Here is a 16,801-nt window from a genome sequence, read left to right on the forward strand (position 1 = left end):
AAAAAGCAAGCAAACATACCCCACAAAAAGAAACAGTTCAACCAAATGAGAAATATGTGAACTAGGAGTTACACATCTCAAAAGTACTACAGAGCTAGGATTAATGACCTCTACTCTCAAATTCTCTATGTTCAGCTTCAGGCTTCTTGCCCATGTACCTGCCCAGACTTGGAGGTTACTCACTCCCACACAGCTGAATTCAAAGATGCTTTATATCTTCCATCTGAAGGGTCTGCATTTTCCCCCCAAACACTACCAGAGGCTAATGCTAAGATTGATGTCGAGGAGGTCTGTATCTGTTGGACTTTTTAGTTGAAAGTTCATCAACAGTCTCCTTTCCTTGAATATATAGAATGCTTAAGAGCAACAAACCATCCAACATGTGCAGTGCTCAACTGAACATAGCTTTGTCACAGACCTAAACACTATCCATCACTGCTTACCTGTTAGCACTGCCCTACTCACAGTTTTGGCAGCACTTTCATGGACAAAAGCCTATGCTGACTCTGCAGTTAGCATGAGCAAGGGATTCTACCCCAAAAAAATGCTTGGAATGGCCATTCTACTCATCTACATAAGCAGAGCTCAGTCACTCACCAGAAGGGTGGAAAATAGCCCTTCGCTCAGCTTATTTGATGACAGAAAGCACCAAGAGGGTCAGACCAGACAATTAGGACAGTATCCTTTTGTTCCTCAGTCTGTTATACAGAAAACTAAAACTCTTATCTCCTTTCCCATAGGATGTTGTCATAAGGCTTCTGGATTTCATTATTCCAAGCTGTTTGATACTTGGAATCAGCCAGCATCCTCCACTGCCACCTCTATTTCTAACCCTGCTATCAAGATATGCATTATCAAAAATGAAGACTCAGGGAGTAGCAAGAGGGAGGAAATTCTGATGTGACTGGACTGGACAGAAAATTTTGGTAAGATAAAATCTAATCAATCTTTTGAAAGTATAGCTACAGGTAGAGATAAACCTAGTGGTAGTGTGAAGCTGTGTAATTTCTCATGCATTTACAAAATACTCTCCAGAACTGCTGAGAGGGTTGAGCCACTCTGGTGCCATGAAAACACAGAAACTTGCCATGAGGTTCGAGTTGCTTGGGGCTGTGTTTATGCTGGTCTCTTCCCAAAGGATGGTTTTCAGCTCTTCAGGCATCCTGGCTAAATTCAGTCACAAAGCCTACAATGAAGTCAAAGTAATCAGAGCACTGAAAACTGCCACAAGTCCAGAAATATCCCTGTTATTCCATGAATTGCTGCTCTGCTTGCTGGCTCCCCATCATCCTCTAGAGCCACTTCCATTTTGCACAAACTAGAAGTGGGTGATGAACCTCACAAACCTCTGGAAACCTCACACTCCAGACTTTACATCTGCCCCAAGGATCTGCTGCTGCTCTTTTAATCTGTTCAATAACCAAGGCATGCAGAAATGCAGATATTTTAACAAATAGGAAGATTTGTATCTGCTTGCCTCATGTGTCCAACGTGCCCCAGGTGCATCAAAGTGCAAGAGTGGACATGTAACTTTGGGTCTCACTGAGCCCCTCAGCTGGCTCAATCTGCATGGTAGGAATTTGCCTTTAGAACAGATGCTCTGTCAAAACAGTGATTCAGGGATACACAGTCAGCTTTACTAGGATAATTCCTTTTCTTCTGTCACATTTGTACTGGGCACAGTATTGATTCAAGCTCATTATTTTCAAGCATCATTAAGCGTAAAATGAAGAGTGGTAAATTATTATTTTAATGCAAATATAATAACATAAAGTTACTTTTAAAGTAATTAGTTTCTCAGCTTTGAGAGTATGGAGTGTCTTTTTCCCATAAAGTTCATGCCATGCTGACAGTAGTGAGGTTTGAGATGTGCCAAGGTGGACTGACTGCTGCTTGTCATGTCAACAGGGGGTGGTTGTCTTCATCACTACTCAAAAGGACCATGGGATTGCTCAGAGGAGAGAGCAGCAGCCAAGGTCTTGACTATAGTATTGGTTGAAGTGCCACTGCCACAACTAACAGCCCCCAAGAATGTACTTTAATATTTTCGCAGTTCCCTTTCCCTCTCCTGGTGCAAGTGACATGGAAACACGCTTCTACAGTGGTGTTCTCAAGGCTTTAAACTCCATTCCCTGCTTAACACAGAACTGATTATTACAAGCCTTCGTAGCACAGCTTTGTAACAGGAAATCATACTTCTATGTGACTCAGTTTACCATAATCAGCTCTTCAGTAGTTGGGACCCTCTAAAATCTTTGCATACAGCACTCTCCTTCTCAGACACATCAAGTTTAACGTATTTCTGCTCATGAACTGCTCTTCATGCACCTCTATGCCCAGAAATCCTAGAAAGAACCTTGGATTCTTCTGAATGTCACAGTAAGAGGTGCAAGCACAAGGGAGACTTTCCCAACAAAAGCTAGGCAGCTCTTCACTCCAATAATTTTCATGTCCTTGGATGCCACAGTGGGAGAGGGGCAGTGACCAGGTAGCCAGAAGCCAGGCTGCTTCAGTGTAAGTGTACACCAGTATAAATAACAATAAGCCTCTGGAGTTTAGGTTGCTGATGTCACCAAGTGCTGCTGCTGAAGTAATCTCGCTTTTCCATACCCTTAAAGAGGAGGAGAGCATCAGTCAAATCAGGGAGAGGAAAGTATAAAATTCATTGCTGTACATCTCTCCAGAGCAGAACACCTTGTGAAAAGCCAGGAGATGTAGAAGGTGCTGTTATAGAAATGCAAGGTATTATTAAAAAGATCTAATTGGTGGGGAGTCAGGACACTAAATTACATTATTGTAAACATCTTTCTGGATCTGAGCTTTAAATCTTCTAAAAAATTAACTGCTTCTGCTGTAACAGAATGATTTATACAAGGGTTAGTTCTTCTCATTGGTCTGCTATGATGATTAAATACTAAAGTCATGACCAATAAGTCTAGGATTAAGATTTAAATATCACTGCCTTGGGAAGAGAAGACATCAAAGGATGGCTGAATGGATGTACGTGAATATTGAAGTGTGGTTCTAATGAAGATGAGGCAGTGGCAGACAGGCAGTGCTTAGGACATAATATGGAGTAGGATCACAGTGTAGATCAGAGGGGAGCATGTGCCAGTTAGCTTAAAATGAGGCTGAGGAAAGCTTGAGCTGCAGTCTCTGTTTCTGTAAGTATAGCTAAGAAGAAACAAGTGAGGTTGCATTTGAGCTAGAATTTTATTTGTTTTCAGAGTCACTCAAGACTACTTAATACAGTTCACCTTTGAGGAGGTCTTTAATCATCAGCAAAACCCCCTGAGAACCTACATAGAGAGATTTCCCCATAGTTTAGGCAAATCCATCTCGCAGTCTTGCTGCCTTACAGATTGCAAGAGCTATTACCAAGCAGCTGATTAGGAGAAGTGGGACAAGTCCTGAAGTCCATAATTTGTCCAAAATCCACAAGATACCACTGCAGTGTATTTGCTTGTACCTGGTCCCTGGATGGAGACTTCTGAGTTTGTAGAGTCCAGAACATCCCTAAACCTAATCACAGAAAATCCTCCACCTATGCTTTCACAATGAATTTAATTCACAAGAAGTAATTTCTCAAGTGGAGGATTCAACCTATCTTACAAGTCTAGGAGGGTATTTACCCAGGGCTTCCTTTTTCCTCAACAGAAGGGATTTGGAGCTTAGGAGGAGACTAATTCCTTGAAGTCCCTGTACTTTGCAGCCAATTTTTCACCTGGAAGTTAGTTAAGGTTTTAGCTGGCCCTTGAGCTTAATGAGAAAGTCTGGTATTTACCACTTCCATGCATGTTCCACTTATGGAGGCTAAAGGGAACCTCATTACTAAATTTCAGATATGTAACCATGTAATGTTTGTCAGTCATGTCAGGAAGGAAAATTGGGATGGAGTTGGTCAAGTTATAGTGGTTTGTGGAAAAGTGAGAGGAGAGAGATATTTGCCATGTAGCACAGCCTAATGCATAAGAACTAACCTGTGACCATCATATCAGCATTGCTCAGAGCCTGTCCAGGGTCCTGCCAAATCCCCGGGAATCAACTTTGACAAACTCCATGTGCGGAAGCCTCTTCCTTTACCATCTAACTCAGAATCGCAGCAGCACCTGCAGAGTACAAAGCCACTTGCTGCAAGTGGCTCTGATTTTTGCAAATCCCATCTGGCACAGAGGTGTCCTGGACTGTGACTGTAGTTATCTTAGTCTTTGAATGGAGGTCACTCTCACCTTCCCACACAGAGAGGACCTTCTCAGCCTTGTTGCCCTGCCCTGTGCTGAAGGTGCTGTTCATAAGAAGGTTTCTAAGGGATTAGGATGCCGTTTTTCACTGGCAAATGCATCTTTTCCTGGACACCTGATCATTGGGAAACTCTTATAAACAAGACCACCACAGTACTATCACTTGGTATTTTCAAAAGTCAAAGCATTACTTCCTCAGAGAGCTCTTAGCCAGAGATAAAATATCAAGTTGCAGTGAAAGATAAATTAATTGCATTTATATTTGCAATGTGCCTGGAAATTTTGAACAGCTCTGTAAGTTCAAGTGAATTAATATTATGATCTAAAAGAAGAGATAAATGCCACTGCAGACCAGGGCACTACACAGTCCCACTTCTTCTTCACTGCCAAGTGCCATACTCATTTGGGCAGTGAATAACCAAGTGGATTTGCACACATTGATCATTTTGCTAAGGGTGGTGACTTTCCTTTAGTACTAAGTGGGATGGTTCCAGTCGAGGGACAGAAAGATGTTAAGGATAAAGAGAGCATGGTTTTGTGTTGTTATTTTCTGGGGTTTGTTAATGCATTTAACGTAGGAAGCCAATATGAGCCTTTGATGTAGCAAACAATGGCAGGATAGCTGGATTTTGTACAGGAGGTGGTGTGATGGCTGGTACCAGTGCTTTGGGCCTTCAAGATGAATTGGAAGAGCCTGAATTGAGAAAGCCACAGAGGAAACAAAGACTTCTCTACAAATGCTGGGCAAAGAACTGCAGAAGGAGAGGGTAGCATTCAAGGAGGAGAGTAACCTGAAGGTGGTGCCAAATATGTTTGACAGTGGAGAAGGCAACAACCAGATTGAGCACAGATCCTCAGGGAGGAGTGAGAGATGTGAGTACACACAGACCAAGGCAAATAAGCCCTGCTCTTTGTTCAGATGCTAGCTTGCTGCAAAGCTCTTGACAGGAGAAAGACGTATGATCAGCCTTCCATTTCACCTCTGCAGACATCGTTCTTCCCATCTGCAGCATGACAGAAATTAATATTCCCCTCTGGCGGGGAAGCAAGTGTTTGATTGCAGGATGATGCTACAGGAATGCAGAGTGGGCTGCTATGAACAAAGTGCATGTATTTGTTTTCTTAGTGACATAATTTCCCAGGGCAAGGCAGAGGAGAGGGGGCTGGGTGAGACATATGATGCAGAGCATAGCAGACACATTTTCACACCAGACCAAGGCTGCTGCCACGTTGTGCTAACTGCTGACCCACAAGAGAGTGTTCCAGATGCCCAGGGGTACAAGGGTGTTGCACTTCCCTTGCCCTTGTCCAGAAGTGTCCCTCTTCAGTAACTGTTCTTCCCAGAGAACCTTCACCTACCCTGGCTGCTGGAGGATGAACAGAGCTTAAAAAGATGCATGATGAAGAATTCATAAATTCTTCATTGCTAGGAAATCATTTCACTGACTCTATAAAACGTAGTTTGAAGAGCACTAATGACCCTCTCCACATAGCACAATTTAGGTGCTATAATATTGCATTTTAATTATGGGATCATCAAAGAGACTGAGACAGTTCACAGACACACTGTGCTCAGGGGAAAGGCTCCTCAGTGGAGCCTTTCCACAATCTTCCAGTATCTTCTGTACACGAGGTCCCAACATATCCCCTCTTGAACTGCAGTACGCTCAGAATTTTCTTAGCTGGGGAAATCCTATGGCTTCTTGAGTGTTCCTCCCCATCCTCCTCCCATCGGTGCAGAGGATGCTTCATCACCAGACAATGGCACTATGGGAAGGAACCTCTGACAAGCACACAGGCTGTTGGCATCCTCAAGTGCTTCCTGGCAGAACAGAGAAGCTACACTTACGTAGATTCATGTCATTAAGGACAGCTCTAGGTGCCTTTTCTATCTATTAGAAACACATATCTGCTGGAGCAGAGTGGCCTCTGCAGTGGGGAAGTGGCTGGATCAGCAGCACAGGGATATGGGGACATGAAGAAGGAGAGGAACCAAAAGAAAACTTGTCTTACCAAAAGGTGAAACTCTGAATCAATAACCTTCCCTCTCCACTCCTAATCAATATTTCCCTCCCCAAAGACATCACCTCACATTCTTTAGTTTGTTTTTCAAGCTTTTCAGTGAATTCCCAGCTCCTGCCTGACTCTTAACAGGAATTGCAGTGGTTTGGGGCCCCAAGGGGCTTCACTGTGGCAGAGAGCCGGCTCTAGAAGACAAGCTAATTCCCAGCAGCACCTGTCGGAAGCACGTGTCGGCAGCCGCTACGCTCTTCTTCAGCGAGCAACTGAGCCATGCCTTTACTCCTGCCAAAAGGCTACATGGAGATTTATAGCAGGGCTCAGATAAATGGAGGTGAGTGTTTTATTATCTATCTGAAGCCATGCAAATGGAGAGTGTGGGTTATGAGGTGAGGGAGAAAGGCCTCATTCAGTAAGACAGCAGAGTCAATTCGGGAAGTAAATAAAGTGTTGGCACCGTCCCTTGTAGATAGAGCAAGGGAGGGGGAGGACTATTTCCACCTGTGAACATGGTTTCCAGAACTGACAATGGAAGACTGCAGGGAAATGTAATTACAGAAGTGTGTTTAATGAGCAGAAGTCTCATCAGGCCAAAAGAAGGTCTTTCATTAAAATATGATGGGAAATGGCAAGACACAGTTTAACCCTTGGAGCCCATTGGATTATGGTTACAATTTCTGCTGAAGTTAGTGAGGCTCACATTAAAAAACAAACAAACAAAAATCAAAGCAGTCAGACTCTGAGGAATCAAAGAACCCCAGGGGGAAAAAAACATTCTGCAAATTCCTTCCATTACAGATCAAGAGATGGTAGGTTGTTGTGGTAGGCCTGATAGGCCCAAAAGAGGCTTGTACGTGTCCTGCCTTGCCTAGACATGTTTTTCTGCTCCACCAGAGAGGCAAGCATGGGAAATGGGACACAAAAGAACCTGGAGCCACTGAGTTTTAAACATCTTCAGGGACGGGGCCTCAACCACCTCCTTGGGCAACTCATTCCAGGTTCTCACCACTCTCATGCTGAACAACTTCCTCCCCAGGTCCAGTCTGAACCTACCCACCTCCAGCTTTGCTCCATTCCCCCATGTCCTGTCGCTACCTGAGTAACATGCATGGGTGTAAACCCCTGGCTGGATAAAAAGGCAAGAGAAATGTAGCATTTATTAAAGGGAAGAAACTGAGATTAGCTTAATCTAAATTGATTTTTTTATCTAGTTAAAAGGCAATAATACATCTTTTCTGGCCATTTCACAAGAAGTCATCAGCAGAGGAGTAGTTTAAGAGATTCATATAATAATGTCTAAGACATAAATAAAACGTTTAAGGATTTTAATGGAAATTAAGGCACAGCCAGGGGCATGAATGAAGACTCTTGACTCTTGTTGACTTCAGGGAGTTGCTAATGCTCAGGACCCAGACCTTGGTGTGTGACAGGATCACACCCTCCAGAGGCAAAAGCCAATAAATAAATTGCCAGCTGAGTAGACACACTAATGATTAACTCATATTAATGTAGTTAGTATTGAAACAATTAGCAAAAATGCTCAGAATCTCTTAATCTGACTCTTTTGGAAGGGAAGCCTTGGAGCCAGGCATGAATTTCCTTTGCAAGTTAGGAGGATTTGGGTTATAGATAATAAAGCTAAAATCACATCTAATCCATCTCTCCTCCTTAAGGCAGGAATGGTACATTTAAGCCCATCCCACTGAAAACTTAGCAACGGAGCATCTTCATCTTCCTCAGTTCTTTATTATCCTTACTGTTACAAAACTTTTTCCTGATCTGAATCTCCTCCATTATCTACTTCTTGCCCTATACACCTTGGACATAGAGACTTGTACCTCCATTACATTGTGCAACAAGAGTCACTTCTATTTTCAGATTCCTTCAGGTTGAGAAACCCCAGTTCCATGCATCTTCCTTTTTGCCACTGTCCCAGAAGAGAAAAAAAGCAATTTAGAGGAGCCTGGTCATTTATATACAAAATTTCTTTTCACAGTCAGTGGTAAATGAGCAGTAGGAATGGGTTGGTCTGTATCTTTATGGCTTGATTTCAGTCTCCGCTCTCACATGGCTTCACTGAACTCCATAAGATTTGACCACAGAGTATTGTCCTGTGTGTCTCTTTACTTATTTGATGTCCTTGTGTTCTCACATACCAGTGTAATTAAGTTTGTTCACAATGGACTCAGATCTGGGGAACTTTCAGTACTTCAGAGCTGCTGCTCCCCATGTTTGCTGCTATTGCATCTGTCCTAGCTCAGCCTTTAAGGCAAATGTCAGAAATAAGGTTGGGCAGATACGGGCTTGGCTCAGCATTTGCCTGCTGGGCACTATCTGAACTCCAGTATTTGATCACTTAGCAACACAAAGCAAACAGATATTACCGGTGCACAATCAAACCTGGTCTAACTATTTGCAATGAATTGCTAACAAAAGCAATCTGCTGACAGAATGGACCTCTACTCGTCACTAATTGCATTTCTTACAAGCGTTGTTGAATGTTCAGCTACAAAGAAGCCTGCATTATTCTCACTTTTCCTTTATTCTGTTCTATTTGACCTATTTTCTCATTCTTTTTCCCTACCTTTGCATGTATCTACTAGAAGATTTTAATCTACACGGGCAAGACTAAAAATCCTGGGATGCAAAAAAAGATTTAAATAAACCCCAGGATCCTTTCAATTTATGAAAAGGTAACAATATTTTGAAATACCACAAAGCTTCAGAGCAAGTAGTCTATATTTTACAGGCTAATTGTGTCTCTGTAAGCAAATCTATAACCATACTTGCCTGCCTGCTTTTCTGCTGAGACTAGTAAAAGAAAACCCACCCAAGGTGGAGTGGAAATTCTAGCAAGAAGAGATTCTGTGTATTGATTTGTGAAGGCTTTTACTGAAGCACTAATATTTTTAATTACTCTCCCCTAGGCTGACCTGATTCATTGTGATTAGCTAGGCTGTCCAGGGAGGTGGTGAGTCGCTGTCCCTGGAAGTGTTCAAGAAAAGAATGGATGAGACAGTGCCATGATCTAATTGATTGGATAGGGCTGGGTGATAGGTTGGACTGGATGAGCTTGGAGGGCTCTTCCAACCTAGTTGATTCTATGATTTTATGATCTGACAGTGTGGAGCAGGGACTTCTAACTCCAGGAAGCATCACCCAACATGATTTGTCACCTTGAGGCTAGCACTGGTGCAGCCATCTTCCACAATAAGACTAATAGTTATGCAAAGGATGTAGTGACACCAAGGAATTAATTTACTTATATGAATTATTGCTATAAAGAAACTCCTACGCTGCTGAGGACCTGATATGAGAACCAGAAGCATAATGACAGCTCCTCTCTTATTCCCCAAGGGTGCCACATCTGCATGCCCAGCACTCACACTACTGTTTCTGCAATGAAAGCACAACCCTGGACTGTCATTTGCCAGCAGCTGTCTTATATGGATATGCTTGGCTTGATCACTTGTACAGTCAACCTAAGAATAGCTTCCTCTCTAACATCTGATTTATCTTAAAGGCTAAAAATAAAACGATCAGAGCCTGGATATAAAAGAGCAAACTGCTGAACACTGCACTGCATGCATCTATGTTTAATGAAGGAAAATTTCACTTTACAAGGGGCACAAGTTATTTGTGTCAACTGTATTTGGCCTCAAGATCAGTATCTAAGCTGCCACTTCTTGGTCTGACAGCTAAATGACTTTTCGCATTACAGAGTGCTTCAATGCTCTGATCTTCCTAGGCAGTTCAGCTCTTATCATGAGCCCAGTTTCTCACAGTCCATGACTACTTTAACTACTCAGACAATTCCCAAGGAGGATGCAGGTGCCATCACAGCCAGGACCATGCTCAGCCAGCTTTTTGGAGTCAAGCACACAGCTCTGGGCAAGCGTTTGGCCATGCCCTTGACCCTGGTGTCAACATATCTTGGCTGGTGTCAGGTGTAGCTTAAGACTCCTGAGACCATATCAGACAGCCTAAGAAAGATGCTTTGCTTAGATATACAAAGGTCATGATGTTTCCCTTCAAGAGCAGTGTGGACAGTCCAGTTTAGGCTTTCCAGTCTGTTTCCCTGCACTGCCAGTGGAGACAAGCAGTGGCAATACTTAGCCCAGATGACTGGAATACAGGCTATAAATAGCACTCTGCATTCAATAAGCATTTCTCTTGTATTGAATCCTCACAGGACATGGTGCCACTTACAAAATAGATTATTTTTTTTCTTTTCAGAAACAACTAAATGAATAATCCTGAAAATCAATGGAAAATCAAATATGATCAGCATTTTGCAGCAGATAATCCAGCTGAAGGATTCACTAAACAAGAGGAAATACTTAATTCAAAATAACTCAATTGTTTTGTATTTTGCCACACACAGCAGACCTGTCTCTGCTCTGCCACATCACCTCTTACCTTAATAAGGTATTTTTCATTATTTGAAAAAAAGGCATAGAGTGTGCTGAAGCCAGATATGAATTAGCACCTATACTGATCAACGTGATTAAAGCCAAACCTTCAACCAATTGCTAGGGCTGCAACACAAAAATCTGAGTGTTCAGGGCGGAGGATGGATATCAGTGCCAGGCTCCTGATAAAACCTGGTCCTGCAATGTATTCTATGGCAGCAATTACATCAAAAGTGGATGGGAACCCTAAAGGACAGCCAGCAATGCAAGACAGTGATGCAAGACAGCCCAACATCAGTTCAAGCTATAATGCTATAAGACAGATTTGGTAATGTATTTGTCCGCAGACTACAGCAGAGGGGAACCAGATACTTTGGGATCTGATGCTCAAGACTTGTTGTCAGCAGGAAGAGGTCCTCACACCTGTGATACCTTGCAACCAAGGCAATCCTTCCACTTTTTCTCCCATCAAGCCACACTTCTCATCTTACCACATCCTCTAAGCCATCAGAGAGTGATTTTACAGGTGTCACATGGGGAGTGTGTGTGTGTGTGTGTGTCAACGCTGGAACCTAGGTGTACTTCTGAGTCCCAGCCTCATGTCCTTCGAAAGGGTCTGGTTGCCCCTCTTGAAATGTTATTTAGCAGCTGAACTGGGCTAGATTTTAGTTGGTAATTCCTCCCCCATTCTTTCTCTGATCTTAATTACATTTGATTTTTCTTCAGAAGAGAATTCTTTTCTATAGTCATATTTTTATGTGGATTTTAATGAGTCACTTGGCATGACATTAATCACTGAAGATTTAAAGTGTCTTCAAATTGTATTTTCCTTCCTCTTGAATGCCAGCAACACATTTTTGTTTACAGTGAAATGCTAGGGAAAAAAAAAAAACCCTTCAGCCTATTTTCCTCAGTGCTAATTGGGGGTTTATTACTGCTTCATTTGCTTACAATTGAATCAAACAAAAACCTCCATCTCTTTTTCATGGTGCTGCTAATTGAATTGAGTGGGTTATAATGACATTACTATATGTACATAAATGAACATTTTTAAAATAAATAAATGAACATTAAAAATATTCCTCTAAGGACAGAGACTAAGTAGTTAGCTGTATACTTTTCAGAAGCAGATTATATCGCTACTCTCAAATAAATCTGCACAGCTCATTTCTGCACGCAGAGTAACAGAAATCAACCAAAGACAGCACTGTTAGAACAGCCCAAGGACAGAATTTTCCAGAGAACCATGGAGAATGGAGCATCTATTTGCAAGGGAATTCTGTTGGCTTTTTGGTGCATAATTTCCTTGAATTGTAGGGAACAATGCAGACATCAGTGCCTGCTGGATGCAGCGCTGCATTTGACATTACACATGGCTGCTCTGAACAGATGCTGAAGGTTCCAGAGGCTTTATCTCACCACTTCAACACTTCCCATTTGTTAATTTTTTTGTTTTGCAAAAAGTTGCTATTTAAACCAGCCAATATTACCAAAAATTACCATTTGTTGCATCTGGTGATCATTTCTGGAGACTGTTGTATATGTGTTTTATCAATGTAGCCTCAAAAGAGCACCTTTCTTCTTTATCTACAACAAGATCAAACGTTGCTGCTGATGTCTCAGGATCCACTTTAGCTTTTTTTTTTCTTTCTGGGGGGGAGGGTGGTGTCTGCTTTTGGTTTGTTTTATTTTCAGGGGTTGGGGGGCATTTTATTTCTTTTGATCTGCAAACTTTTTCTTTCAGCTAATGTGTTTTTCTGAATTCATGGAGATTATTTAATCCCAACTCTATTCTTGATTGGATTATTTTACACAGCTACATTAGAGCAGGCATCTGATAATTAGATCACCCCCTTATGAGTGAGAAATGGTGCCCATGTTCAGCTTTTTATTTTGTATAACACTTCTTCTTGTAAACTTATTTTTTCAACTGTAACTGCACTGCAGCTATTTCATGGACAGTCAGTGCCAAATTCTGCACTCATATCATCTCTTTTAACTCCCAGGGACTCCAAGAATGGCAAAAGAAATACTTGAAGTATACAACCATGCACATTAAACTGAAGAGGAAGTAGACACCTGAAGAAAAGTCAAAGGACAAAAAAAATGTGAGTGGATTGGAGAAAATTAATTGTATATATTTCTTTTCTGTTTCTCATCATAAAAGAATTTAAAACATCAATGAAAAAAACCAAGTGAAACCACATTTTCAGAAAGCTCATCACTACAGTGCCACCGTATTGCCACAGGACATAACAGTAATTGAAAGTGTGAAGCTGTCCATGGGAGGTTTACACACATTTGCAGAAGATACATGAATCTGGTAAGCACAATGCTCTTGATCAAGCTTTTGACTCAGTCAAATTATTGACTGCTAGACACCAGGAGGGAAAGACTCTCTTGGCATTATCTATGTTTGAAATACCCTTTCTCTGACCTTCCCTGGGGCCATAAGCCAGGAAGCCCTTCACTGTGGTAGTTCTCAGATGCACTCTCATGTAGCCTTTATCCTTAAACACAGTGGGAGAGAGGCACTCTTTTGAAGTTTATGTAAATGCAGAGGTTCTAGGTTAGCTATTTAATGCTGGGCTCATCGGGCTCTGAGTGTTGGGTTGGGTTTGTTGGGTGTTTTTTTTGTTTGTTAGTCTTTGTTTTGATGATTGTGTGGTTGCTGTTTCTTTGTGTGTGTGGTTTGTTTGTTTTTAATGGTGCAGCATGTTTGTCAAAATGCACCTTGAATATAAATGGAGAAGTCTTCTTAAATAAATTACAAGAGGATTAGCTTCGTTGAGCCTGTTTGCAATTTACTATGGAATTGCTAGCAGAGCAAACATATTGGTGTGACACTTCACATTTCACAGCAACAGTGATCTAAATAAGATGCAGTACAGTACATCACTGAATTTTTATGTGCTTACCTGTAGTTGCATAATAAAGCATGAGTTACAACATGAGTGTCCTTACATACAGTGGTTAATAGTAACTCATGTCAATTTTAATAACATGCTGCATAAAACAATGCTGCTTGAGTGTTTTTAAAATAGAGTATGTTTAACCCAATGTTCATATATTAATCCCCTAGAAGCTTGACACTAACTTATTACCAGCTCCTTTTGCCTTGGGTGCATACACAGATTGTTGTTTTGTTATTGGAAGGCTGCTCATCATAAGTGCACTACTGCAAGCATTAAGACTTTCTTATATCTTGACTGAAACATTTATTTAAAAGCAATTATGCACATCTGTAGTTCAGAGAAGTTGTGAGAAGCAAAGCAGTTGTGCTGCAGGATAAAGGCTGGCACATCCTTTTGTTCCGATTTCATCCTGTCTAACAGTAGACACCTAAATACCTCTGCTTGGGGAGCAGCTGTGATGCCTCTGTTGCTGGTGGTAAGATCTGGATGCATCAGTTTGTTCATACCTCAGCCAGACTGCATTGCCCATAGAAAATACTTTATTGTCCCTACTGACTGAGAGGGAAAAACAGAGAAAGTGGGGAGGAGTAGATAGGGGACCACTACACTCTCAAGGCTTTGCTTCAAACTATATGCACTATTTTCCCAGACCTATCCCTGGACTGACAGAAGACCAGACTTTACCTGGAGCAGCAAGCTTCTATGACCTCAAACACACTCCCCAGGGTTTGGTTGCTGCAGTCAGTAGCATTAATGTAAAGGCTGCTACTTTGGAGCACCATAAGCTGGTCATGCAACTGCTGACATGCTAACCTAATGAAAACTAGGTTCTCTGCATGAGCTTCCACTGGACCATGCGTATGAACTTTCAGTTTAGAACTTGGATAATGAATCACAGGATCACAGATATGTTTGGTTGGAAGAGATCTGCAAGACCATCTAGTCCAACATTCGACCTAGCACTGCAAGGTCAATGCTAAACCATGTCCCTAAGTGCTGGGTCCATGCACCATTTAAATACCTCCAAGAATGGTGACTCCACCACTGCTCTGGGCAAATTATTCCAAGAAAAGGTCAGGACAGGATTCCTGTTTTTTCCAATGTCTGGTTATTTTTGATTATTATTGGGTTTGTTGTTGTTGTTGATGATGATGTTTTTATTATTATGATGATGTTAGAGAATCCTACATTAGTTTAGATTGGAGAAGACCTTTAAGATCATCAAGTCAAAACATTAACACTGCTAGATTACTACTAAACCACATCCCTAAGCATCACAGCTACATATCTCTTAAATACCTCCAGGCATGGTGACTCCACCACTTGCCTGGGCAGCTTATTCCAGTGCTTTACAATACTTTTGTGATTAAACTTTTAACCTTAATCTTCCCTGGTGGAATTTTTTTGCAGTGAGCAGACATGAATGGAAAACTGTAGGCAGAACTTTGTACAGCATAAACATGACTTTTTCAAAGGGCTTTCTTTCAGAGTGGACTCATGCTAATGAAATCCTCTGTACTTCTGGAAAAAAAAATACCAGGAAACAAATTTTCTGTAAGTAGAAAAGATCACCTGAAAAGGCCATAGGAACATTCCTTGTGGTAAAGGGCATAGCAAGGTGTATTGAGCGGGAACAAGTCAATGAATCATAGAATCAACCAGGTTGGAAGACACCTCCAAGATCATCCAGTCCAACTGAGCACCCAGCCCTATCCAGTCAACTAGACCATGGCACTAAGTGCCTCAGCCAGTCTTTCTTGAACACCTCCAGAGACGGTGCCTCCACCACCTCCCTGGGCAGCCCATTCCAATGGAAAATCACTCTCTCTGGGAAGAACTTCCTCCTAACATCCAGCCTATACTTTCCCCAGCACAACTTGAGACTGTGTCCCCTTGTTCTATTGCTGGTTGCCTGGCAGAAGAGGCCACCCCCAACCTGGCTACAACCTCCCTTCAGGTAGTTGTAGACCGCAATGATGTCACCCCTGAGCCTCCTCTTCTCCAGGCTAAACAACCCCAGCTCCCTCAGCCTCTCCTCATAGGGTTTGTGTTCCAGGCCTTTCACCATCTTTGTCGCCCTTCTCTGGACATGTTCCAGCACCTCAACATCTCTCTTGAATTGAGGGGCCCAGAACTGGACACAGTACTCAAGGTGTGGCTTGACCAGTGCTGATATATAATGCAAGACCAAATGGTTCCATTAAGTATTTCAAGTAGTTCACCAGCTTACTTTCCCATGTTGAAGTCATGCTGTGTGGTTTTGGACATTGCATGTTGGATTCAGGCACGTGTTATGAAGATGACATGAGGGAACCACTGAGGAAGGGTCTATGTAATTATAACAATCTCTCTTCTGGCCTTAAATGAAATTCATGTCATTTAATGGCAAACCTCATCATTATTTTGCCAGGGCTAATATTTCCTACTGAGATTTTTTTTATCTGACCAGTCAGTAGCTTTGCCCAAAGCATCTCATCTCCAGAGCCAGTCAAGATGGAACATAGTTATGACTAAGTGCTCAAGGGCAAAAAATCAACTTGTAATTGAACAACAATTTATAGCCTGGACAAACCCATCTCAGGTGCTGAAATCTCTATTTCTTTGTGCTTCTGTTCACCAAAGCATCATGTTTATTCCTAAGCCTGACAAATGGGTTGTGTTACTGATATAACATGGAGCACATGTAGAAAAGCTTTATGTTGCTCCACTTACTCTTATGATAATGTTTCAACCAGCAGAAAAGCAATGCACAAAAGCTATTGAGTGATGTGAAATTGTTGTCATGTAAGGCCAGAGGACAAAGCTGGTGGCACAGGTATTGTTGTCAGGAGGTCTTGGACACCAGTTGAGCAACACTTGTCATAACATATCAGAGAAAGGATGCTGTGATTAGTTTTCATTTCCCTTCACTGAGACTAAATGGCCTGATTTCTCAAAGGTGTCAAGTCTCCCCAGCTCCCACTGACATCAGCTGGATACTCAACTGTTTCTCATTTCTGGACCTGGGAAATCACTTTACCAAAGCTACAAAACTAAATTCAAGGAACTAACCACAGAGACTGTTTCCTTAGTCTCTCTTCAACTGAAAATACTAGGTAATAACTTCTTAGGGAGTCCCTTTCTGGCCCATAACTGATGCAAAATGAACCTGTGCATTAATCATTCCAATCTAACAGTCAGAGAGATCATCATAAACCCTATGTGTATATTTGTT

General features: G+C 41.9%; 1 long non-coding RNA gene across 2 annotated transcripts in view; it reads right to left on the reverse strand.

The window, feature by feature from the left end:
• Positions 1-1,099: 1,099 nt before the first annotated feature.
• The window catches only part of LOC135181058 (uncharacterized), a 136,898-nt gene continuing 121,196 nt past the window's right edge, over positions 1,100-16,801 (reverse strand). Inside the window, exon 3 of one of the 2 annotated variants that reach the window (XR_010304692.1) lies at positions 1,100-1,186. This is a non-coding gene — a long non-coding RNA (uncharacterized LOC135181058). Of the gene's footprint in view, positions 1,187-8,097; positions 8,188-16,801 lie in introns of those variants that run through there. The other variant, XR_010304688.1, reaches the window with a different exon arrangement.

This window comes from Pogoniulus pusillus, chromosome 14 (genome assembly GCF_015220805.1).
Source record: "Pogoniulus pusillus isolate bPogPus1 chromosome 14, bPogPus1.pri, whole genome shotgun sequence".
NCBI classification, from domain to species: Eukaryota; Metazoa; Chordata; class Aves; order Piciformes; family Lybiidae; genus Pogoniulus; species Pogoniulus pusillus.